At 46.4% G+C, this 25,090-nt stretch overlaps 1 protein-coding gene across 3 annotated transcripts in view; it reads left to right on the forward strand.

The window, feature by feature from the left end:
* The window catches only part of GRID1 (glutamate ionotropic receptor delta type subunit 1), a 666,519-nt gene that overhangs the window by 381,230 nt on the left and 260,199 nt on the right, over window positions 1-25,090 (forward strand). The window lies entirely within an intron of this gene.

Genomic DNA, 25,090 nt, shown 5'->3' on the forward strand with positions numbered 1-25,090 from the left:
CAAGGCCAGGCAAAAAGTCTATCTCGACTAGTTACACTAACAAGATTGGATGATAAGTGAGCACCAGACACTCTCACACACCTGGATACCTTGTCAGCACCCCCCAGCGTGAAGGTGCAAGTCCAGGGAGGAGAACAGGTAGGTAAGTGAAATCCTCAGAGAGAACCCTTATTTGCCCGAGCTTACTCTCCATTGCTTAAAATGAAGTTTCTGCCACTAGGTGGAATGGGAACTCGAAACAAAATTCAGTGACAGAAAACTAAAGCTGCCCTCTTTTGCACACCTAAATTTGTGGCCTGTGAAATGCATGCCCTGTACTTATGTATTTAGATATGCATAAAAAAATATCTGGAAGGGCTCATAACACGCTATTCCCAGTGGTAACAAGGTTTAATTTCCTACACTGAAAATGGATCACTTTTGCAATAAAAATGCAAATCCAGAAAAATATTTCAAAGTATGTCATGTTCATTGTGGGCAATTTGGAAAATGTGAAAAGTATATTTAAAAATTAAATCATCTGAATTCCCACCATGAAAATAACCATCATTAATATTTTTATATATTTTCTTTCATATGTATATGTGCAGATAGATTCAAAGTATATATATTCTTTTTACAAAGTCAGAATTGTATCGGTATTTGTCATCTACTTTTTTTCCTTTTAATGTTGTTAATGAACATTTCCCCATGCTATTAAATACTCTTTGAAAACACATTTTAAAAGGTGCATGCTCTGTGAGGTATACTATAATTTATATATACATATATAATAATCTCTAAATAAAAATTATATATGTAGGTATATTTATAATTTCCAATTACAATGAGAAGCTGTGGGTCAGAAAGGTTAATTAACTTACCCAAGGACACCCAGCTAGCATATGGTACACTTGGGATTTGAACCTATACCTTTCTGATTATTAAGACCCAACAGTCCTCCCAAGGTTAGAAGAATACATGAATAAATGTCATAGGTTGATGTAACGTACCTGACGTGTGGGTCCTTAATAAATTTTTTCTCTACCTGCCCTGCCTTGCCTTCCGCAGGCAGGGCAATTCTTATTCCCTACCAGGGTTCCTGCCTCTGTCAGTCTTAGTTTATAACCACCCTTCCACAGACGCTCTCGTTGCTAGAGCTGCTATTTCCGAAGCTCTTCCCTTTGGTACCTGAGCCTCTGCCTTGATCTGCTGTCCTTGATTCTGGCTGGCGCCCTTCTCCAATCCTCCAGCCAGGCTCTGGCTCTGTCTCCTCCACTGGTGCCATGTTTTTACCATGGACCTGCCGTGCTTTGTGTCCAGGTCATCCAGAAGCATAACAGAACCCTTCACAGAGGACAAGATCTAAACAGTTCAGGCAGCCGAAGTTCTACCGGTGCCCCTTTAAATTTAAAGCAATCAATGAGTTATTGTGGAAGCAGTAACTGGGTTTCAGCTGGGTAAAGTCTAGGGTCTATAAAATTCGGATAAATCATTCCAGATATATATATATATATATATATATATATATATATATATATATATATCACCCAGACATCAGTAGAAATGAATGCTTCTCCAATTTCTTTTTTTGGAAATCACATCCGTGTGTGTGTACCCCAGAATCTGCATTTGTTATTCGCTCCAATAGCTTTTGAGAGCACTGCAGATGGCGTGGTGCCAAGGACTCTTGGGGTCTATTCCTAAGATCACTCCTAAGAGAAGAGCCTAAGCTAAGCAAGACTGGCCCTCTCGACGATTTATTAGACTTGGGCTGGAAAACCCAAATTCCTCCTTGATTCAGGCAGATAATGTGAATGAGGGCAGAGGGTGGAGAAAGACAATCAAGAGTGGTAGGGACTGGGCAAACTGGAAGGGGTGTGTCTCATAGAAAGGCTTTCAAATTCAATTAAGAAATTATCATGTGGGCCAAAGTCCTCTGACAGTTTGCTACCCTATCCAAGAGGTGGTATGGTAGGCAGAATAATGCCTCCCCACCTCCCCCCAAGTCCATATCCTAACCCCTGGAACCCGTGAATATATTAAGTTACATGGCAAAGGAGAATTAAGGTTGTAGATGGAATTAAGGTTGCTAATCAGCTGACTTTACAATAGGGAGACTATCCTGGATTATCCAGGTGGGTTGATGTTATCACAACGGTCCTTAAAACTGGACAGGGAGACAGAAGAGTCAGAGGAAGATGTGATTACTGAAGAAAGGCACAGGAAGATGCAATGTTGCTGATTTTGAAGATGGAGGAAGGTACCGCAAGCCAAGGAGTGAAAGCAGCTTCTGGAAGTTGGAAAGGGCAAGGGAATGGGTTCTATCCTGGAGTCTCCGGAAGGGAATACAGCCCTGCTGACACCTTGATTTTAGACCAGTGAGACCCACATTAGACTTCTAATCTATAGAACTCCACCATAATACATTTGTGTTGTTTGAGCTGCTAAATTTGGGGTAATTTGTTGCAGCGTCCATAGAGAAGTAACACAAGCGTGGTATCTTTTCTGTGAACCAGTAAGAGGGAAATCTCAGTCTGCATCATGGGGCCCAACAAGACCTCCTTGGGTAGGGTGAGGTGGGAAGGCATAGACTTGACTTAGTTGCTGACTCAGGTGAGGATTATGGTTCCCTGAGGCAGTTCAGGGGAGTTGACTGAGAGGTGATTCTATAGACCAGGTGCCAGGTGGAGCTGGGGCTGAGCAATGACCATCTGTAGAGGGTTGGCTGGAGGGCACAGCCATTGGTAAGGCCCAGCTTTCCAGGGGGCCACAACTGTCACTGTCCATTCTTCAAAGAAGCAGCCCTTGGCAGATTTGAATAAGTGTGCTCAAATATGTTTGATTAATTTTTGTTTTTTGAGGAAATTAATTTTAAAAAGGGATTTTACATAATGTATTTCTGTGTGATTTCTTTGGGTCCAATATGAGAGATTATTTTATTGCTGGCATTAGCATACTTTAATTTTTTAAAGCTTTTTGCATCCAGGGTTAAGTGAGTATCTTCAGTGGTCCAGCTAGGGGCTAACAGAACTGGTTTCTGGCCTATTTCCTATCTGTTGCTCTGTCGTTATAGGGGATGCCTCATAGAGGACTGGGTTGTTGACGGTTGTTTGGCTTTCTGAATTCTGCTGATTAGAATTAGAGAGGTTCTGTACATTTTCAGTATGTTTACTCACGATCCCTGAGGTGAAATCCTGGCTGTGTTGTGTCGTGGTGTATTATTATATGTTTGAGCCTCATTTTTCTCATCTGTGTAATAGACATAATGATAGAAGCTACCCACAGAGTTGCTGTGAGCATTCCAGGAGTTAAGTCATATAAAATTCTGAGCACATCGCGTAGTGCATAGTAAGTGCTCAAATAAAAATAACGGTTTATCTCATTGTTATTATAAACTTGAATGATAATATGAACAATTGGAGAATGCTGTATTGAGGGTCAAGGCAAGTGTAGAGGATGGAGTTTAATCCCATTGGAGCATTTAGATGCTGGTGATCCAATAGGGGGGTCATGGGTGTGGCTGGAAGCTCCCCTTCAGTATTCAGCCCTAATTATAGATACATGTGTCCGTATATCTTCCTCCTTAATTTATGTGGACTTTCCTGGAGAGCTGGTCCTAGGGAGCCAGTCTTTCCCATCTACATCTCTTCTGTCAAGAGCTTTGGGATTGTCATTGGAATGGAGGCATTCAGACCTCCTGAAAGAACTCTGCTGATTAATAGATTAAGTTTAAAAGCTTGTCAAATTAAGGGCAGAGAGCTGACAAATCTGCTATGAGAGGTCTAGATGTTTATAAATCATGATGTCCTTATCTGGATGATGTGGGAAAAAGAAATTTTTTTAATTGAAGTATAGTTGATTTACTATGTTGTGTTAGTTTCAGGTATACAGCAAAGTGATTCAATTATACGCACACACACACCCATATTCTTTTTCAGATTCTTTTTCATTGTAGGTTATTATAAGATACTGAATATAGTTCCCTGTGCTATACAGTAGGTACTTGTTCTTTATCTATTATATATATGGTGGTGTGTATCTGTAAATCCCAAACTCCTAATTTATCCCTTCCCACCCCAAGCAGAAAGTTCTTGAGGGCAATATCTTTCTGATATTTAGTGTCAACTGTGTCAAGTGTTAGACTGAATCAGAGTTTCTCACCCTAGGTCCTGACACTTTGGGCTGGATAATTCTTTGTGGTGGGGGATTTCTCTGTGTATTGTAGGATGTCTAGCAGCATGATTTCTACCCACTAGATGCCAGTAGTACCCGCTCTCCGAGTTGTGGCAACCAAAAGTCTCCTGATATTCCCAAATGTTCCTGTGGATGGGGGGGCTACCTTGCCTCTGGTTGAGAACCACTGGGCTAGGAAATGGGGTTACAAACATTAATGAGACTCAGCCCTTGCCATAGGAGCTCTCACGGTTTAGAGAGGAGACACCCATGAACAATGGGCCATGACAATGCAATCAGGTTAATCCCTGGGCTGAAGTGGGGGGAGATAAGCAGGACAAAGGTGAATGGAGGGGGGTGGGGAGTGCCTCTCCCCACAGCTGCTTTTTTATATACAAAGACCAAGGAGACTTTTCTTGTGAATACAGGTGAGTATTTTGAATATCAGTTTTGGTTTCCTGATGCCACAGGGGCCAGTCAGAGGGTGCTAGGTACTACTCTTTGACCCTACAGCAAATGACCCCTTACCACACTCTACATTTTGACTTTGTGGTCTGTTGGGCAGTTTTCACTTCTTATCATTCGTAGTCTGTCTCTAGCATTCTTATTCTTCTCTAAAAGGGCTAAGGCTTGCTCAGGCCCCTTCCAGAATAATTAAGTCAGAATTGTGAAGGGTGGAGCCTAGACACAGAATTTTTTTAAGCTTCTCATCAGGTTGAGAACCATTGGTCTCAAGTAGAGAGAGGAGACCGAAGGAGGGTTGCGCAAAGCAGAGCAGGATGTGGGCTTGCTGCGTCTCTCGAAATGAAACCCCTCTCCAGGGCTGGGCTGGTTCACATCAGTAAAGTTGGGGAATGGCCACTTCTAGAAAACCAAATCTTTGTTTTAATTTATAAGATTAAACTCCGTTGATTGGAAAAACAAATGTGAATTAAAATTAACTTATTAAACCAATCTTTAAAACTAGTACCAGAAGAGATTTTATGAATGTCATTTTAAAGCGCAGTCTTTTAAATAAATACTTTAAATTGAACATCAAAATAGCTCAGTAGGGCTTCCCTGGTGGCGCAGTGGTTGAGAGTCCGCCTGCCGATGCAGGGGACACAGGTTCATGCCCCGGTCTGGGAAGATCCCACATGCCGCGGAGCGGCTGGGCCCGTGAGCCATGGCCGCTGAGCCTGCGCGTCCGGAGCCTGTGCTCCGCAATGGGAGAGACCACAACAGTGAGAGGCCCACATACCGCAAAAAAAAAAAAAAAAAGCTCAATAAAAATATTGAATGTCAGCTTTTTCTCTCAAACTAGAGTCAAATTCTTCTCTTGAATGGATTCTACAAGCTAGTTTTCAAAAGATTTAGTTTCCTTAACATAAACTCAGAAATAAGGAGTGATCAGTATCCAATTCAAATCATTTCAGTTGTATTTAGTTCAGTTCAGCTCACTTCAGTTTAGCAGACCTTTGTGGAACCTCTTATGTGTCCAGGATAGTCCTAGCCGGTGGGAAGCAGATGAGTGAGGAACAGTCTCTAAGAAACGTACACATAAGACGCAAGGTACATACACTATGAGTTTGGTCTGGTCACCCATCCATCTCCCGAGTGCCAGGCCAGGAAGTATGTTGAATAGGTAAGGGATCTGAACATTTCTGAATGGGGAAAGTAGAAGACAGCTGGGTTTAGCACTGCCATGCAGAAGAATGGAATGTTCTTCCTATAGGGGTTGCATGAGGACCATACAAGCTGTGGTCAAAGGGAGGATGTGGAAGAAACTTGACCAGGGTCCAAGTATCATGGGAGCCAAATCATCCAGGCAGGACCACCAGGATCTCACCTAGTCAGGAAACCACCCACCGACCCTGCCAGCAAGACCAGCACATGGAGTGAAGGAGCAGACCAGACCAGGCCAGCTGGGTCAGAGGAGAGTGTTCCATACCACGAGGTCATGGAACCTCTCCGTGGGAAAAAGGAACAGGAGCAAGGGGAGGATACGTGGAAGGCAGAGCATCCACCAAGGAGACCAACTAAACCTAAAGTGACTGAGACACAGTGTATGGACAGGTCTGTTTTCCTGGTGCCCAAGGGTGGAGATGGAGACTTGTGAAGAATGTTCTGGAAAATAAAGAGGCTATGTTATCTTTGCACACCTGAGTAAAAGGAGGAGTAAAATCGCAACTCAGCTTTATATCATGTCAGCTGTTCAGATCTATTGTTTGTTGTCACTGATTCATTTCAGCAGTATTGATCCAGTGAGTGCTGTGTTCTAAGACTGAGCATCTGTCTGGTAGCTCCTAGGGCCAGGATGTGCATTAGGCACTGAGACTGAGGCAGTAAGATATTCACAGTCCTCACCCTCGCGGAGACTGTAGTCTAGCATGGAGAGAGCAAATGACGATGAGATAACCTTTGTAAATTGCCTGCTGTATGTCAGGTGCCGTATGTCATATGCATCATAGCAATGCTTGTATGTACATAATGCTTCATAGCAACCTCACTTTGTGGTTGGGGATAAAAAAGCATCGGTCATGCCAAGACAGAGCATGGGAGTTAGGGTGGATTCGGGCATGCACAGAGACACAGACACACACGCTGACACATACGTATTCCGAAAGATGGCAGTGCACCTCCCTTCACCAGAGTTAGCTCAAATGCCTCTCGGCATCTGGCCCCGATGCTTGGAGTTCCCAAAGAACAGGTCTTCAGAGCTTTCTTGAAGTCCTGGAGGGGGTCATGCCTGGAGAAGTGTGAAGCACAACTCTTTCTCCTGTTCTGAGAGGACCCATCCCCCAAGTGGCAGATGGGGGCTCTTTTGACCCTTTCATATTTGACTGCAGATCTCTACTCATCCCTTCTGGGTATAAAGGGACACTCAGGGTTTGAAGAAAATAGTGGGAAATCGTAGGTACCAATGAGTTGGGGAGTAGGGTGGCTGTGAGTGTCAGGCAAGCCTACTCAGCTGTTTTCCCTATGCTGCACTGTGTCACCGTAGTATCGATAACTAAAATCTAGTTACAAAACAATATAAAACCCTCAATCCATTAAAACAAAGTTACAACGTTAAGAGCCAAATAACCAAGGGCAATAGGACCTTTAGGCCAGAAAACCTAGGCTAAGGGAAGCTTTTAATATTGACCTCAGTTCTGAGCTTCGTGGTAGGCGAGGCAACAACAGAACCTGACAGAATGCATAGCCTTCAATGCTGACGACAAAGAACAACACCAATCCATTGGGAGAGAGGCTTCTGTTTCTTATTTTTTTCGTTTAGTTCTTTGGGAGACATTTGTCACATGCGTCTCTAGATAAGGAACATGGAAGAACATAATGGATAGTGCCTTTGCTCGCGGTTTTACAAACAATGCAAATGTGATTCGTATGGCTGCTGCTTATATCATCCTTGGCTGAAAGCCAAAGGCGTAAACAATGTGATATTCCAGTTCGGTGCAGATTTTTCTGTGGAAAGCCAAAATGATATCACCCAGACTCGGAGCTTCCTAGGGATTTGACTTGGCACAAGGAGGAGCTTAAAAGCTTTGGAAGAATTAAAAAGTGGTGTTTCTGAGGTTGTCTTGCTGGCTCGCTTCTGCTTCCTTTTTAAGATGTAGCTCCAGCATCATCTGTTCCGAGAAACTTTCCCGACTCCTTGAGGCTGAGTTAGGGGCCCTTCAATATGCTCCCCTAATGCCCTGTGCATCCTTCCCCTCCATAGAGCCCCGACCTCATTATACCTGGTTATGTGTCTGTCTTGAAGATGGTGGGATCCTGAAAGGTGGGCATGACCTCAGTTATGTTCATATTCCCAGCTCACACAGTGGCTTTGGCACCTCACAGGCCTTTGCGGGTATTTATCAGGCATGCCAAAACTCAGAGCAGTTCTTGGTATAGGAGATGTAGTGTACAGAATGGTTAAAGTCTGGGCTTTGGCACCAGATTGCTGGGTTCGGATTTGGGCCTCTACTACTGTCTAGCTCTGCTACCTTGGACAAGTTAAAGAAACACTCTGTGCTTCAGTTTACTCATCTATAATATGGGGCTGGTAATAGTACCTACGTCGTAGGATTGCTGAGGGAATTAAGGGAATCGATACATGGAACATACCTAGTACAGTCCCTAGTGCATCGATATTGCTTTGTGTGTAATTGGCCATGATGAATAGCGTCTGGTGTCCCAGCAGCTCTTGGCCAGTGTTAGTAGGCAGGTGTGCTGAGTTGTGGTCCGTCCTTACTGGGCCTGGCAGACGGCCACTTTTTGGTCACTCTAAAGCAGCCCTTGGGCAAGTGGGGAACCAGGCTGACACTCTGCCCCTTGCATCCTTCTCAGAGCTCCCTGTGCTCCCACAATGGGGCAGGTTTGTGGAAGGACATTTGTGATTCCAAGGTCAGAACTCTGTCTGTGAGGCTCTCCAGCCTTCTTCCGGGGCTTCTCACCCTGCCTCGGTTTCCTTTGGGAAGCGACTGAGGGGGTCTTTGGCTGCCAACAGACTTGGGATCCTCTCCTGGCTCAGTCTCTTATTTCCTGTGTGAACTAGGGTGGGTCACGTGACATCAACTGTCTCACATTTAATAATAGGCATGATGGTACCGCCAGGAGGGACGGCTGTTGTAAGGATCCAGTGAGGTCATCTATGTACAGCGCTTGGCCAGGACTCAGCAAGCGATTGGGACACACTCAGTGTTAGATGCAGTTCCTCTAGGCTTTGGGAAACTCACTTCACTGATGTCTACACCCAACCTTTTTCTCCATGACATGAACTCACTTTAGAATTCACCTTTGTGAACATAGCCAGAAAGACTCGGGAAGCCTTAAAGTTCCAAGGTGGCTTTATCTGAACCACGGTCCCCAGGACTTAGTTGTGGGTGGAGACCAGTGTTTGCCAACCAGATCCTGGAGTTACAGGAGCCTCTGCACAACCCCTTCCCACCAGGCCCTCCTGCAACAGGGAGGCTGCCTAGCACTCGGGCCCAGGCCTGGCCAGTGACCGCAGCCAGCCTCACTGGCCTCCCATCTGCCTGTGTATGTCCAGGCCAGGATGGGCTTCTCAGTGCCCTGTTCACACTAACTGCATTTTCTGCTCTAAAAGACACACAAATATTTTATTAGAAAAGGTTTCAGAAAAAAAAAAAAGAAATACTCTTCTTGTGCAGAAAGTGATGTGTGAAGTGGTTTTTTTCTGAGAAGAACATACGATTTTGTTCATGTAAATACAGCGTACTGTGTACTAGAGACAGAAAAGAAGACCTAAGTTTAGGCTTTGCAGAAATCTTAGCTCCAGAGGGAAACATACGCACACCCCGAAATGTGCATGGTGCAGGGGCCACACATGTGAATCTAGGCTCTCAGAGGTGTTGCCCAGACTCTGGTTTGGACCCATCCCTGGCCTGGTGGACATCCTTTCGGTTGAACATGCTCCAGGTGAGCGACTATCTCTGTTGTGGTTTTCTTGTGTTTTCTGTCTCTGTCAGTAGAGGTACTTCAAGCCACTATTTGGGGGCATACTGTGGGCACTTTGAACTCAGAGCCATTTGTCTGTATCCTTATTGTTATTTTTGAGGACAGAGGCATGTTTTGCACTCTGTTGCCTTCACCGTTTTGCTCATCTTCACTCTTCCTACCTACGGCTTCTTTCTTGCTTTGAGTCTATGCGAACCTTCTCACCTTTCCAGCCCAGTCCCTCCAAGAAGCCTTTCCCACGTCTGCTCTCACATCTCCCTGTCGGAGGCCCCTCGAGACAGCTCATCCATCCACAGGCTGCATGCACATCTGTTCTTCATACCTCTCTTCCCAACAGAACCAGTCTGAATGGGGTAGAGACATCAGCCATGGCTTCCCTTGTTGCCTTCAGCGTCAAGGACTTGCCTTGGAAACCCTCAGCCTGGATTTATGTTGAAGGAGTCCAGATTCCTGAATTCTACAGATTCTTAAATCTTTCATTCTTCTAGAGAGATGTGTTGATAAAAGTGAGCCAGTATGTTTGAACTATTCCTTCGAACAGGCTATTATAAATCCCCAAATCTCACACACATCCGATTGATATCATGTCATTCCTGAGGTTGCTGGTGGTCTCCTTACCTTGGGTTGCCTGATGTATGGTCATTTAAATGGGCTGTGGAATGAAGTTGTTGGAGAAGAATCTGACATCCTTCCCCTCTAGGAGTGATAAACAGAGCATGAGCCCAAAATGTGCTTGTGGGTTTGATCAAGAATTCTCTATGAAATTGTACCTTTTCAGTTGCATGATCACCCAAAGAACACACCGCCCCAAACAGCCTGCAGGGGCTGTAGATAAGAGCAGAGAAGAGAGCTGTCCCTCTCTCATCCCAAAGTCTGGGTAGGCAGTCTTACCCTCCCAAAGCTTATGAAAGTAAATTCTTCATGAGAAGTTTTGGAGTTTGGGTTCTCAGCTAGCTTTCCAGGCTAACTGCGGAAAAAAAGATGTTCCTTTTAATTCTAGTTTTGCCTGCAACTTGCCCTTTTTCATCAGCCCTGGCACAGGCCATGCTCATCCCTATTGTGCCCTCCTACAACCTCCTTGGATCAGTCAGTGTGCTCAGTTGCCAACAACAAAAACCTACTCTAGTTATCTTGAGCATAAAATGAACCTACTAACCTCTGACTGACTTCAGTTTTATTGATTTCTAATTGATGAGACAATTCTGATTTGTTGCCCATGTTTAATGCCTCTTTCCTCAAACTATTTTAAAATGACAGTAAAGTTAAATGTTAAAAACCCACAAGGTCAAAGGCTACATGGGAGGAGACAACAGTTGGTGAGATCTTGGGGCTAGTTTTTGGAAAGTAGAGAGTGGGTGGAGGAAGGGTAACTGATTCAGCTGAGGTAAGGATGTTACAGCCTCAGTGCCTGATGATAAAGATGCTCATGGGAAGTGAGTTGGTTCTACCTTCTTGAAAGCCTTAGAACCCAGAGACCCCAGAAAGTAGGATGAGGCAGGTGGCAGAAACCAGCAGAAATTAAGCAGAGATTTGCATGGAGAGGAGTAGGACCTTTACTTCCTTTTCCTGATTTCAGAATGCCAGCAGCTGGAAGATACCCCTCAGGCAGGTTGTAGGAAGAATCTTTTCTGGAGAACCTGAACTGGAGAAAAGACCTCCAGGAGCTGAAATTGTGGAGGAGAGAGGTGTCTTCCAATGCAAAATCAGGGAAGCCCACCAATCCATCCATCCACAAGCCACATTCATGCCCTTCAGTGAGCTTTTGAATGCCCCACTTTATTTTTTTAATAGAAGTATAGTTGATTTACAATGTTGTGTTAATTTCTGCTGTGCAGCATAGTAATTCAGTTATACGTATATATTCTTTTTTAATATTCTTTTCCATTATGGTTTATCAAAGATATTGAATATAGTTCTCTGTGCTATACAGTAGAACCTTATTGTTTATCTATTCTTTACATAAAAGCTTACATCTGCTAACCCCAACCTCTCACTCCATCCCTCCCCCAACCCCCGCCCCCTTGACAACAACCAGTCTGTTCTCTATGCCCGTGATTCTGTTTCTGTTTCATAGGTAGGTTCATTTGTGTCATATTTTAGATTCCACGTGTAAGTGATATCATATGGTATTTGTCTTTCTCTTTCTTACTTACTTCATTTAGTATGATAATCTCTAGTTGCATCCATCATGCTGCAGATGCCCCACTTTAAACATGAAAGAACAACCAGGGATTATTATGCATTTGAGGAATGTCTCATATGAAAGAGAGAGTACAAAACAAATATGAAAAAGGAATCCAGGGCCAAACTTAGTTTAGGGAACAGAAGAAAACATGAAAAACCATATCACTGATAATCTTAAAGAGATTAAAAATATTTTTTGCTTAAGACATAAACAGGATGCTATATAGAAGAACAGAGAGCACAAAATAGCAACTGAAGGCAAAAAAATAAATTAACTGAATTTTTAAAAGCCCAGTAGAAGTATTAGAGTTGAGGAAAGTAAGATCAAAAGTAAAGAGGTATAAAATTGGAGAGTAAACTTGAGAAAAATGAATGGTTTAGTCTAGAAAGTTCAATAGTCTAATAGAAATCCTAGAGAAAGAACAGATAAAAATGGAGACAAGGCACATATCAAAGAAATAGACAAGAAAATGTTTTGGAACAAAAGGAATGTGTCTTCAGACTAAAAAGTCCTATCAACCATTTATCTCTTAGCCAAAATAAAGGAAAAGAACACCCACCTCAAGGTACTTCAATGGCAAGTTTCAGAGCACCAGGGAGAGAGAAAAAGGGATGCAGAGAGAGAGAGAGAGAGAGAGAGAGTGAGAGGGAGAACGAAGAAAAGGAGGCGGGGAGGAGGAAGATGGGCAGGTGACATAAAGGGCACATGAATCAGTGACATCGGGATGCTTAGGAGTAATAATGGATGCAAGAAGATACCAGAGAAGCGCTATTTTTGTGGATGAGTTAGTACTACCCTATTATGTCTAAGTGAAACAATCAATCAATGTGATAGAAAAATTTTTTAAAGAAATTTCTGTACATGCATAGACTCAAAAATGTACAGCCCATGCACCTTTTCTTAGGAAGATGCTGTAGGATGAGCTTCAGAAAAAGAAAATAAAAACCAAAAAGATAGGAGTAAGTAATAACAAGTATAGAGACTCCAGCCAGCAGAACAGATAGGAAAGTCTCAGCGCAGTCCCTGGTCATCCAGCTGGAGAGCAGGGATCCATACAGGAGCGGGGGAGAGAGGGCTCTGAGAGGCTGTCTCTGGGGCGAAAGGGAACTGAGAGTTGTTTTTGTATGGCTGAGCATTTGGACAAATATATTATAGAACTTGTATAAATACAAATAAAAGGAATTGCTAATGCAAGAAAAGCAGAAGTTGTATAACCAAGAAAATACTATAATCACAGTCTACTACTTCGCTTAGTAGGGAACAGTGTTTTCATAATATCGTCTCACAGTTCTGGAGGCTTGAGGTCCAAGATTAAGGTGTCAGCAGGGTTGGTTTCTCCTGAGGCCTCCCTTCCTGGATTGTAGATGGTTGCCTTCTTTCTTTGTCCTCACATGGCCTTTTCTCTGTGAGCTTGCATCCCTCATGCTTCTTATTCTTGTTATAAGGACACCAGCCAAATTGGATTAGGCCCATCTTAATGGCCTCATTTTAACTTAACTCTTTAAAGACCTTGCCTCTAAATACAATTACATTCCGAGGTCCTAGGGATTGGGGCTTCCACATATGAATATGGAGGGCCACAATTCACCCCATAACATTCCAAGGACATTTCTGCTAGTGTCCTTTTGTGATTCTTCAAGGTAGGGATATAAGTACAGTATATCTCAAACTTTCTCAGCATAGACTTTTTTTTTTACAGGAGAACTCAGCATCTCCTAAGCCTTTTCCATTCCATAGAACACAATCTGGAAGCTCCCAATTCACAGGGTAAAAGCCAGGCTGCACTGCATAGCATAAGGCCCTGCTGATTGAGACCTGGCAGTATTTCAGTCCATAACTCATGCTTCATGCTACTGACCCTTACACCCCTGATTTTAAGCCACAGCATGACCAACAGTGAGGATGGTTCACATGCACATTTAACTCCAGCTGATAGGTACTTGGGCCAGACAATGCCATGACTGCCTCACCAACAGGCCCTGGGCACAGTAAAGCTTGACATAGTGAGAAAGAACCTGCTGGAAAGAATGGGTGTGTGGTCTCAAGGGCTTCTCCACATGGCCAGTCTGACCTCTCTGGAATGCAGATCTGACCATACATATACCATCCTAACTTGCAAGGCAAGAAGAGGTTCTGGTCTGGCCATTTGGATAGCGCAGTGGCGTGACAGGGCAGGGTAGGGTGCATGGCATTCCAGGACTGGGCAGGTGGGTGATGAGTTAGTCAATACACTCAGGGAAGAAAATGAAGCTTTAATTGAGGACCACCGTGGAAAAACATTGATTAATAAAGGTTAGAGGATCGGCTACAGGGTCCTTTATACAAATTATATTTTCTGTACTATATCCATGAGCTAAGAAATCTCCATGGCTGATTTTGATTATAATTGATTTTTGCCTCACCTACCAATGGTGGTTGTGACTCAACCACCATTCTTAACAAACTGAATGCCCCTTTTCACCTCCAGGCTTATACATGCTGTCTCTTTAGACTGGAAGACCCTCCCATCCCACCACTGCCCACCCCCAGCAGGGGGCTTCTACTTGCCAGGCAAGCATTGGTATCTGGTTCCTGATTCACTGAAAGCCTCTCTATCACTGCACTTTCTCCCTTGGTCTAGTGGAATTCTCTCTCTTTGTGGCTTTGTCTCTCCCAGTCAGCTGGATTTATTCAAGGGTGGGGCCCAAGACTGCCTCATCTCCATGTGCAGTATCCTTCTTAGCACCCGACACCTAGTAGGAGCCCAGGACATGCTTGCTAAATGGGTGAGTGTGTTCTGCTGTTGTCTCCCTCCCACCTGCTCATGGATTTTCCTGAGGGTGACACGTGCTGCTTTGACTTTTCCATCTCATTAATCCATGAAGTGGACAAGTCAGAGAATCCTGCTATCCTCCCTGGGGCCTCCATCATGTCTTGCTCTTTCCTCAGGAGGCCTATGGGGTGGGTCCCTTTCTAGCCTGGGGCCTCTTGCTATGTGCCGATGGCCCTTCCCCTGGGCCCTGTACTGCCAGCCGGACACTAGCCAGCACTTGGCCCTTCCTGGTACCAGGGAGGAGAGAGTCAAGATGCATCACGCCCACACTGAATGACCACCAGGGGAGGGGCTGAGTCCCTCATGAGCTTCCCTGTCCTTGGAGTCTGGTGGGACAGACGGCTAGTCCAGACGTGGGGACAGGCTGTCTCGTGCCATCATGATTTGAGTTGTACCCTTGGGCTCTCCCACCTGGGCACAGATGATGCTATTCCTGTCTGTGACTCCAAAGAGCTGACCATGTAGTTATATACTAGTTTGTAAGCTTCACTTTCTTTTTCTATTAATAGGGGATCATAAATGATCACCTTCCATGATGGTCGCAGAAATTAGCGGCAATGTAGATTGAGGTTTACATTTTAGAATGAGCACCTTGGAGGCCATATGAAAAATCATGGAAAGAGGAGTGTGGATTTGAGGCAAGAATTTTTGAGAGCTGCAATAATGACTGTGCTGGGCATTTTTGGGTTTTGATTCATTAATATTCTTTTTATTTGTGCCCCGTTTTCCCCCACAAAGCGAATGAAGTACAGTTATTTATGTGTGTGTATGTATATATTTGTGTATGCACACACCCACAGGAATAGGAACGTTTGGAGAGCTTAAAGTTTAAAATTGCCCTGGGGGTCAAGGTCATGCCTAATACCAAGATCAGTAGATGGAACCAGTGGGGTGCCTCAGATCAAGGCAGGTTGCAGGATGTCATTGTTTTTTCCACTCCAGGTACTGAGCTTGGAAGCCTTGTGTTCAGAGAGTTTTTTTTCTCCAAATGATGCCACCCCATGGGTAGGGCCTTTCCAGGTCCTTTGTGCAGGCAGTAGAGGTGGAGGGCGAGGCAGGTGGGCCACACCCCCGAGGATGAAGCACACGAGCATTTGGCTTCTACATCTACTCTGCAGCACAGTGCAGAGTGACAGTGGCTTTACTGTTGGACTCAGAGGACTTCGTGTAAAAACTAAGCTCCTGGCCATGCCCAGGTCTGGGCCCCATCTATACAGAGGCTTTGTATTTGGTGAGAATTTGTATTGTGGATTCCTCCTCCCTCTTCTCTTTTCACTGAGTTTGCCACATCCTTCCTTCCTTACTCCCCAAGACCTCGGAGCCCCACCCATGGACTCTGAATCACTTTCAGGGGATCCAGAGTCCAAGTGAGCCCCAAGATGAGCAGCTGTTTATACCCCAGCTCCCCAGCCCCCTGTCCCAACCCCAGCACAGAGTGTCTCCCTGGCTTTCCTGTGTCACAAATCAGCGACTTGTTTCCTGACAATTCCTGAGCCAGGGAACTCCTCCCCAGCACCCAGAGAAAGAAGCGGTTCTTGTCTCCAGAACTGAAAAGAAGAGATTTTTCTCCCTATTTCATTCTCCCAAAAGTCAGACTCATAAAAAAGAATACAAATTACACCCAACAGCTCTTATCAGCTTGGTAAAGAATTGCTACTTTCAACATTATTGCCTTGAAAAGAATTCAAACGCTTCCATCTTTTAAAAACAATTTAGGTTGAGAAAAGGAATTAGATACGTGTGCAGAAATGGCTTGCCTGGCACAATTTGAAGGGGTCGCGGTATTAACCTTGAACGATGATGCTTTAATTGAGCAGCAGAGACAGTGTAGTTGTTCTCCCAGTGGACGTCCCGCTGTGGGTCTTGGTCTCTGGGGCTGACAGCCACATGTGGGGGGGCAGGCCTCTGAGGCATTATGTGACCCAGTGGCACTAGGAGGGACTTTTCTGCCCCAAACGGTCTCCACCCCCTCCTTCAGCAGCATCTGATGCTGTGGGTCCCCAGAGCCAGTCTTTGGATGCGCACAGCGCCGGCTCAAAGCTCCAGTATGAACGTGCAAATACCCGTGGGAGGGATAGAAAAACATTTCTAATCAGTTTCAGACTTTTATTTGCTTATATCTCAAAATCGCTTGAAGCTGGAGCTGGACAGCAGAGTGATTGAGAAATGGTTCAACGTAGCCACCTGCCACCCAAGAGCAGCATCCCTTGCCCCCTCAGGACCACGTGGTGAGACTGTTCACAGCCCACTGCAGAGACTGGCGGCTGCTCTCACCAAACCAGAGCAGGTGTAAATAAGCTCAGAAGCCATTTGTTCTATTGTACACCCCAGTCTCCCAAAATGATTGTGTGGTAGCCTCCATGTGGCCAAGGGCCGGGGATACCTTTCTCTTCCATCAGATAAGATTGACAGAAAAGCTGGCTCCCATTCCCTCCCATTAGAACAGCTTGGGTGTCTGTGAGAGTGAGAACACAGAGGGCCTTATTTGGCTTCTCTGCCTTCCAGGTGGCAGGGAAATTATGGACCATTGATTAAAATCCAAGTATCCATCAGTTTCTACTCATCGGCACTGCCTGGCTTCGCTTCTCCAAGTTGATCTTATTAAACAGATCGTGCCTGCGAGCAGACTCCATTTCATTTTTCTGCTGTTATTAACGCTTCCTCATAAATTGTCCACATGTAGCATATTCTCACTTTTTATTACAGTCAATTGCACTGCCTGTACAGCCCTGGAACCTGTCTCTGTTTCATCTGAAGGATCCACAAATGATCTGAAATGAATCTTCATCCCCCAGAGGCCGTGAGCTGGCCCTTCTGCCCTCTGTTCAAAGTGGGAAGTTTGAAAGTTTGGAAGAGCTGTTTATCTCAGACTTGGTAAACAGTGTGGACTGAGGGCAGGGAGGTCTCATGATTGATTAGAAATTGTTTAGATCCATCAGATTTTTACATGTACTTAGTCAGTTATGCTTTTTTTTTTCCCCAATAACAACATAATAGTTTTTCTGAGATCAAAGCAAGTGTAAGAAACCAATCTCATGAACAGCACTCTCTCTCGGGTGTGATGGTAATATCTTTTTAAATGCCATCGATGGACTAACCTAGTCCAGAACTTATTGTGTTGCTAAGCAGGATAGATGGGAACTTTCATCAGGAGGTTCAGAACTCAGCACAGGACTTCCCTGGTGGCGCAGTGTTTAAGAATCCGCTTGCCAATGCAGGGGACACGGATTTGAGCCCTGGTCCGGGAAGATCCCACATGTCGTGGAGCAACTAAGCCCATGTGCCACAACTACTGAAGCCTGCACACCTAGAGCCTGTGCTCCGCAACAAGAGAAGACACCACAGTGAGGGGACCGCACACTGCAACGAAGAGTAGCCCCCGCTCGGAAAACTAGAGAAGGCCCGTGAGCAGCAATGAAGACCCACACAGCCAAAAAAAAACAAAAAAAAGAACTCGGCACAAATGAAGAAATGATTACATTCCCACAAAAAAGCTCTAAAATCTGATCATGTTGGCATCAGCTTCTAATGGTCATGATATCTTGCATTTATCCGCCTTTCACATTCACTTCACTTCATTCTCAAGTTCTCACAGATGTGTAGAAAAAGGATGCTACTTTCAAATACAGGCAGGACTGACTTTGCACAACACAGTGTTAACTGGAAATTAAGTGCGTATTGATGCCGTGGGAAGCGAGGACACAGGCCCCTCATGCGTGGGTTTCCATTAGTTCAGTATCTACTGTGCAGAGTGATGGCTGCCTGTATGTCAGTATCCCTTTACACTGTACTGGGCTTCCTATTTATGCCCCTGACCTTCTTCATACTGAGCACCAGGGAAATATGCAGGTGTGTGAACCCACCATTCATTTCTTCCATAGACATCTTCTGAAGTTCACTGTCTGCCAGGGTTGCATGGTAACTGCACCAGACCTCGGCCCGTGAGGAGCTCACCTCTTGGTGATGGACTGGAAGCTGCTCTCCATATACAGAAACCCTTTGGCAACTGGAGGACCACCTGACCCAGGGGTTCTGGGGAGGGGTGGTGGAAGGAAACTCCAGAATCCAGGACCTGACTTTACAGAAGTCCCTGTGGCTCCACACGCCAAGCCTCACGACTGTCTGCATCGTCTTCCAGCTCAACTCTTGGTTTTTCATTAAACATCTACAAAAAGTACCAAGAATGAGTTTGTCTTTGTTTGGTCCCCGAGTCGGCATGATACACTCAAAAGTGCGTGGGATCTGACATCTGAAAGTCTTGATTATGCTGCCTCAGTTGCACTGACTTGCTGGGAGACTTTGGGTAAAGTCTGTAGGCTCATCTGTAGGCCCATCTGTAGGCTCAGAACCTCTGTCAGTGGGCTGTTGTGAGACTCAGGGAGGTTTCATGTGCAGAGGGCTTAGCTCCGGGTCAGGTGGCAGAGTTGTTCAGTGAGTGTCAGTGATTGGACCCAGCCTGCAAGCAACCCTCACCTCCATCCAGCCTCTCCCAGCCAGAGCGTTCCCTGAACTCCCAGGCCACAGGCTGAGCTCTCCCTCAGCAAAAACACCCTCTTATTGTCCCAGAGTTATGTTTGGAAGCTATGCAAGATTAATTCTGCCACACCTTCCCCAGATGGCTTTGTGTAGCTGGGGTGATTTCCTTGTCTCCACCATCCTCCAGCAAACCCCCCTTCTGTCCCCCGACACACACACATGTACTCAGGTGGCTGAATTTCCTGCTCCCACCAAGGGTGAGGGCCCTGGGCCTCAAGGAAGCTCTAGCAGAACGATGGGTGAGGTGGGAACAGAAACCTCACACTTGGTCAGGAGGTACCATCTATTGGGAAGGGTCTGGGAGAGGAAACTGGGAAAGAGACCCACGATTCCCCAATAAGCTCTAGGAGGAAGGATGGAGCCAGAAGTAGGAGCCATGGGAGACTGGGGGAGATCCTTAAGGCAGTTTTCTGGTGAAAGGAAGGCTCCAAGAGGTTCTAGAGAAAAGGCTGGAGTACAGAGGGCCAGAAAGTATCCGAGCCAGAAGTTCAGGCCCTTTTCCCAAGAAGGCAGCCCCTGGGAAGGATGGTGTGGCCTGACCTAGTGATAACTGCCCTTTATGGGGTTCCTCATGGTGGTTCTGGGCATATCTTATGAAACTCGGGCCTCACGGTGGCTGCTTTGCTGATTTCCTTATAAATGGGCTCCTGAAATCGTCCGTCGTCTCGCCATCAGCTACTCCCCTTCCTTGCAAATCGGGGGCATTGCACTCCCTCGTGCTTCAGAGGGGTGACATCGCACAGAGAGAATTGTTCCTAAATAGCACGTTGCTGCAAAGGCAGCAGTGGGTCTTTAAAGTTAGCTCAGTATCGTTCCTGGGAAAATGCCAGGCCCCAGGCTCCATGGAGGGAATGTTCTGAAATGTTAGAGTTGGGGTTTTAAAAAGATGCTAGTCGGTGACAAGCGTTCATTATCTCAGGCTCCCAGTGTCGGGGGTGGGGGGGGGGATGCTGGATAAGTGGCCAACAATTAACACGTACGTGAATAGTCAGTGGCATTTGCACGTTGTAAAATAAATCCTCAGCGATGTTGCTGGAAGGCTTGCATGTGGAGGTTTTTTCCACTCCATTTACTATTCCTTGAGGCCAAGATCAAGTGAAACAGCCTCAGACTTGAGAACGGCAAGTGGTACAATGGTCTCATACTTAGGAGGATAAGTTAACCTGGGAAGGAAGGCACCGCGGCTAGTAAGGCCATTTTCTTAGATATGAATAAAAGGTCATTTTGTTCCCATAGTCAAGAGGGCCAGGCTCAAAAGCTCGTACATTTGCTCTGACTGTTGTCCAGGCCTTTTAGGGAGCCGCATTATCAAGGGAAAGGAACATAGGCTTTGGGGACAGATGGACCTGAGTTCAAATCCAGTCTCTACTAACAGAGGGGCTTGTGTAAGATCCGAGTCTAGATCTAGATCTTAGTTCCTCGGCTGTGAAATGGGGATGAGAACCTACCTGGCTCCTTAGGGTGTTGTGAACGAAGCAAGACCCGTGGCTTGTCAAGTGGACGGGTTGTATTGAAGTGTCTGGCTGGTGCTTGATAAAAGCAGGCTCTTGTCGCCCTTGGAAATGGCTGCAACTTGGTTCTGCATGAAAGACTGAGAACACAGAGGAAAGGGAACAGGCTGGAGGTGCTTCCTCTGATCCCTCAGAACTCCTGTCTTCTCTGCTTCCATCCAGATGTTTGCATATTAGCACTGAGCCTCACTTCCACGTGTTCGCAGCCCCTTCCAGGCGAGCTGCCCCACACATCCCATTCCTGGCAGTGCTAGGGGCTGCTGTCATTTTGGGAGCCAGGAGCTGGGGTTTGGTCTGCCTCTACTTCTCTATGGAAACTGTGGGATCAAGGTGGCTGGGTGTTCAGGACAGCATCTAAATGTCCCCTGGCGCCTGGCAAGCCTGCAGGGATGGTGTGTCCTGTATCACTTATACTCTGGCTCCATAGATGCGACTGGCCATAGGAAAAGGCACCCTGAGGTTCGGACAGGGGCTGCTGCTCACGGACGAGGGGACACATTCCCTCCTCCAGGTGTGGGTGTGGGAAGAACAGCTGCCTTCCGCTTCCTTTAACAGGGTTCCACCTATGACAGTGCACTTATCTCTCAAAAGGGTGGTATGTGGGTGTCAGAACAAGGGCAGATGTCCAGTTCTGCCTCTGCAAGTGATGTCCCTTCCCACTGGCTGTCTCTGTCCACCATCCCAGCTCTTAGCCTGGGCTACATGCCACCTGAAGCATTTTGGGTCTCCTATTCAAAAGGGGCTAAAACAGGAGTCAGCATGATTCTTTAGAAGTTCCTACCTCCTCAGTTCTTCTTCTAAAGTTCTCCACTTGCCACTCTATTGAGGGACCCCAGGAGTCAGGCCTTTGGGCTCTGATGGTCTGGCATAGCCTTTCAGGGACTCACAGCATTGACCTAAGCAGGGCTGCCTGTGCTGTGCCGAGGCACTGCGCCACTGAGGGCATCCCTTGGGTTCATTGAGACCTAGTTTCCAGGGACTGTGCGGAGCTCCTGAAGTTGCTCAGGACTCTACCACCTGCCACTGCATTATTTAGTGGGGAGTTTCACAGCCATGGTGTCCCGTTCCAGGAGAGAAGCCCGGTTGCAGGAAGCCAGCCTCCCTACCTGCAGTGAGCAAGTGACCAGGAGCCCAGCTGGAGCGGAAGGCCAGCTCCACTCCCTGCCTACCCATGGAATGAAGGGCCTGCCCTTATTTGTCTAGTTGGTCCAGCACTCCTCTGCAGATGCCAGCGGTGTTTTGCAGTGGTAAACCCGCAGCGTGGCTGGGATGAGGGGAGGCCCCACTGTGCTGCCCTGAAGGGTCTGTGGACTCATAGAGGAGGCAGTGCTGACCATACCTGTGTGTTTGTTATTGGTCTGTTGGCTCCACAGCGGCATGGACGAGACTCCTGGCTCACACCCGTGTGCAGGAGAGTTAGGGCAGCTGCTGTGTGTGTCTGGTGCCGTCTGTTGACTGAGAGAAGGAACACATGAGAGATGACCCACTTCTACACATTCAGAAGAGACCATCGAAGGACAACCAGGCAGGGGACGTGAGTGGAAGGCGTAGGGAGGGCCTTCGTGTTCACTGACCATCCATAGTGAGCTGCTTTCTGGGCTGGATGCTTCACCCGTAATTTCATTTAATTCTCACAGTAACTTTAAGATAGGAGGGGTTTGTCTCAGGTTGGGTCCCCCGAAGCAGACTTCGGGGCAAGAGTGTGTGTGACAATGATTTAGTAAGAAGTGTTCCCGGGGGAATTAAGAAAAAAAAAAACCTAGCTGGGGAGTGGGAACGTGGAACAGGGAAGTGAAAGCAGCCAGCGAGGGTGCATGAGCGAGGTAATGTGGGCTAGCCCCACAGAGGGGATCCGGAAACAGCTGAGCCCACGCTCTGAGCAGCCCCCATCAGGGAACGGGGCAGCTGGGGTTTGGATATATGGTACCCTCAGTCCTTGGTGAGCGTGTACATTTTCCCGAGTGCCAAGGAAGGTTCGGACAGCTGGCCACAGTGCCTGCCATTGGCAATGAACGCATACGGGGAGCCACTGGGCTCCGAACGCCTGATGGGATTTGAGGGGGACCAGGGCGGAGTGTCAATAGTACTGCTGGCCGCCGAACACCCTGTATGCGTGGGACTGCCGCTCAGAGGTGGAGTAGCTCACCCAGGAGCCCTCAGCTAAGCAGAGGCAGACCTGGGATTCGACCGTCCTGTGCTTGCCTGCCCCCTCCTTACCTTGCTGGCTCTGAGATGAAAGGGAGGTCTTGGGGGCCTCCGCCTGCCTCAGACATGGCTGGGGAAAGGATGGCACTTAGAAGGGGACACGTCCACTGGGCTGGGAACATTTAGGGCTCTGCCCACGGAGCTGGCAGCTCTCCAGCCATCAGGGGGGAGGGGTGTTCTTGCTAAATCTGCAGTCGCTTCTCCTCACCATCTATCTCAGCTTCTGTGGGAGTTGCACCCTCTGGAAAAGGCTGTAGCCAAGTGCTGTTTATCTCCGTGTGGGGAAAAGAGGCTTAACAAATTAGCTAATTGGTGAGGGGGAAAGTAGGACAGGAAAGTTGGCCAGTTGTCCTGTGGGGTTTTCTGATCAATTCTTTCCATCAGTATCTTCCACCGATGAGGATGAGACCAGGTGGGAAGATGCCTTAATGTAGCCAGGGCTCGCACCTGCTTCCTGGGATGTCCTGGCAACTGAGTCAGGTCCTCTGCACTGCTGGCTCCTGCAGGGACACTGGAGGACCTCTCACCTGTACAGGTGCACCTATACCTTCAGATTCACAGAACTATACATTCTGGAGTAGAGCTCTCAGCTCCAGAGGCTAAGAGTCAGGGTTCAGAGCTCTGAAACAACACAGCATGTCAGGCACATGACTATTCCCAATGAGTTAGGAATCCAAGGAGTGCGGCCCAGGATCTGCATGCTTAAAAGCTCCCTAGGAGGTTCTTACATGCAGCCAGACTTGAGACTCATGGCTGCAGAATGCCAGTGCGTGATGGTGTGCTACCCCTCGCCTGTGGTCAACCTCCATGTTGATACTTACATACCATATATGGCCCTGCTATCTGCCTTCCATGCAGGCATTTCCACAGTGAGATCTTGTTGCTCCTGCAACCCATTCCATCTTGAACTCCTTGGAAAGTCAGGAACTTCTCTTCTATATTGAGTTGGTATCTGCTCCCCTGAGTACTGGAGCCTTTGGTGCTAACTCAACTCTCAGAGGCTGCAAAGAGCAATTCCAGCCTCTCTTGCACACCTGCACTGTCCCTGGTGACTGTAACTGGCCATCAGTTTTCACTGTCCCATTCTGTGACCGCTTCCAGTCTGGAGTGCCCCCTATCATGCAGGGTGGCCCAGTAGTCAACCCCCCAAGGGGTAGCACAGACCCCCAGCCCCTTGGGTTACTGGAGCAGGGAGGCTCCTTACCACTCTGTGACTCATCTGTTAAGAAGAATGAATCAGATCTCTGTGTACTGAAGAGGAAAGATATTTTTGATACACTAAGTCAAAAATGACAGTTGTAACCTGATGTGTATTTCATGATCCCATTTTAATTAAAACATCTGTCTGATAAGTGTATATAGATACATATATGCAGGTATGACTGAAAACTTCTGGAAGGGGCCATTTGGAACAATCTCTGGGGGATGAATTTGGAGGGATACATGGGGTGTTTTCACTACTTTAGTGCATTAAAAAATGGGGCAGGTTTATGGGATAATTTTGAACATTTTAATTTTTCTGTATTTTTCCAAATAAAAAGAGTGACAAAAATTACATTAAGAAATACCAAAAAAACTAAAAATAAAAGAGGACTACAATCTGAGCTCTCTCCCAGGTTCGTAGATGGCCTGGAACAGTGCCTGGCACTCAGCAGTATTTGGCTCGTGCTAACTGTGAGTATTCTTACAGGACAGGCTTGAAAACTACCAGTTCCTCCTCTTTTTCAATCTGTTGGATTTCCAATTAAAAAAGGGAGAGAGCACTCATGAAAACATACGAGAAACAAAATAAGTAACTGGGTCCTATCTGCTTCGCCCTCCTGTACTTCATTCATATCTTCAACAACAGTATTCATTTATATATTGAACACCTACTATGTGCTGGTTATAGTGTAAGGTTTTGAGACACAAATGTGACAGCCACAGATGTGGTCCCTGACCTCATGGAGACCCCCAACTTGGTGAAGGCGATAGATAATAAAAAATAAATAAGCTGATAATTATTCAAGTACAGACACGGCAGGTGCTATAAAGAAATAGAACAAAATGCTCTAAGAGAGAATGATGGGGATGGGGGTCACTGCCCCGCAGCAAAAAAGAGCCAATTCTAGGGTCCTTGATGGGTTCTTTAGATCTGAAGGCAGCTCAGAGCCCCAGCTGTGAGCTGCCATCTTCCTGGGTGTTGTTCAGCTAGGCTGGACAAACTACTGTAAATCCCTTGTTCCCGATTCCTGATTCTCTAGC

This window comes from Tursiops truncatus, chromosome 16 (genome assembly GCF_011762595.2).
Source record: "Tursiops truncatus isolate mTurTru1 chromosome 16, mTurTru1.mat.Y, whole genome shotgun sequence".
Taxonomy (NCBI): domain Eukaryota; kingdom Metazoa; phylum Chordata; class Mammalia; order Artiodactyla; family Delphinidae; genus Tursiops; species Tursiops truncatus.